Source organism: Etheostoma cragini, unplaced genomic scaffold, assembly GCF_013103735.1.
Source record: "Etheostoma cragini isolate CJK2018 unplaced genomic scaffold, CSU_Ecrag_1.0 ScbMSFa_662, whole genome shotgun sequence".
Taxonomy (NCBI): Eukaryota; Metazoa; Chordata; class Actinopteri; order Perciformes; family Percidae; genus Etheostoma; species Etheostoma cragini.
Genome location: NW_023269275.1, coordinates 3,430 through 5,127, shown reverse-complemented (window position 1 = coordinate 5,127; position 1,698 = coordinate 3,430). Strand labels below are relative to the sequence as shown.

General features: G+C 44.2%; 1 long non-coding RNA gene across 1 annotated transcript; it reads right to left on the bottom strand.

Moving 5' to 3' along the window:
• Positions 1 to 212: 212 nt before the first annotated feature.
• Positions 213 to 1,454, bottom strand: LOC117941383. Its single transcript, XR_004655906.1, has 4 exons — positions 1,356 to 1,454; positions 1,181 to 1,273; positions 1,016 to 1,074; positions 213 to 297 (listed from the first exon to the last, which is right to left on the bottom strand). It is a non-coding gene; the product is annotated as an uncharacterized LOC117941383 (long non-coding RNA).
• Between the last annotated feature and the right edge of the window lie 244 nt (positions 1,455 to 1,698).

Here is a 1,698-nt window from a genome sequence, read left to right as displayed (position 1 = left end):
ACACACACACACACACACACACACACACACACACACACACACACACACACACACACACACACACATATAAATAACACACACACACACAGTTTCTTATTTTATTGTTATAGGGCCTATATATATTTATATATTTATATATTTATATATTTATATATTTATATATTTTTATGTTTATATGTTTATATGTTTATATATTTATATATATTTATGTTACCGATGTAGTCTGAAAGCTTGATGTTCATTGGTTGGATGAGGAAACCTTCTAGAATCAACTCTTCACACAGAGACTGCAGTGACCTGAGAGGAGGACCAATCACAGCTCAGATAGACACATAGGAACCAATCACAGCTCAGATAGACACAGGAACCAATCACAGCTCAGATAGACACACAGGAACCAATCACAGCTCAGATAGACACACAGGAACCATCACAGCTCAGATAGACACAGGAACCAATCACAGCTCAGATAGACACATAGGAACCAATCACAGCTCAGATAGACACACAGGAACCAATCACAGCTCAGATAGACACACAGGAACCAATCACAGCTCAGATAGACACAGAGGAACCAATCACAGCTCAGATACACACAGGAACCAATCACAGCTCAGATAGACACAGGAACCAATCACAGCTCAGATAGACACAGGAACCAATCACAGCTCAGATAGACACATAGGAACCAATCACAGCTCAGATAGACACACAGGAACCAATCACAGCTCAGATAGACACACAGGAACCAATCACAGCTCAGATAGACACAAAGGAACCAATCACAGCTCAGATAGACACAGGAACCAATCACAGCTCAGATACACACACAGGAACCAATCACAGCTCAGATACACACACAGGAACCAATCACAGCTCAGATAGACACACAGGAACCAATCACAGCTCAGATAGACACACAGGAACCAATCACAGCTCAGATAGACACACAGGAGCCAATCACAGCTCAGATAGACACACAGGAACCAATCACAGCTCAGAGAGAATCTCTCACCTGTCTGCTGTCAGGTCTCTCTTCTTCTTCTCCTTCTTCTTCTTGGTTTTCTTCTTTTTCTAAATGAAAACAGTTGATCAGAGCGTCTCCACCCGCCTGGAACGTCCAGCACTCAGAAACAAACACACCTTGGAATAAATACGATCACATGCTTTTATTTTGTACCTTTCTGTTTCCTGTCTTGGTCTTCTTCTTCTCCTTTGTTTTATCCACGACCAGTTTGAGGTTTCTAAGCTCCGCCCTCATCAGATCATCCACCTGGAAACATCAACAAATCAAACGCACCCGAACCTCCCGAAATACCAGTTTTAAAGGGACAGTAACGGCGTTTTAATCTCACCTGAAGCCTGACTTCCTGTTCCACTTCCTGTCTCGTCTCCTCTCTGAGCAGCTGCACGTCGACGCTCTGCTGCCGGTCGTCACGGCAACGCCACACATCTTAAAACACAACCACAGGAAGTGTCAGGTGTGTGAGAACCTTTATTTTCTCAGGCCCGGACAGGAAGTATAACAGCAAAATAAAATGATCCAGCTGCAGCTCCCAGGAGCCACTTCCTGCTGCTGACGCTGCACTTCCTGTCTGGGAAATGGGCACTTCCTGTGTGAGATTGTAATTTTGTTATTGTTATTGTTTTGATGTTGGCGCGGCGCCAGGCAGCTGCAGGACGTCCCGACGTCGTCTC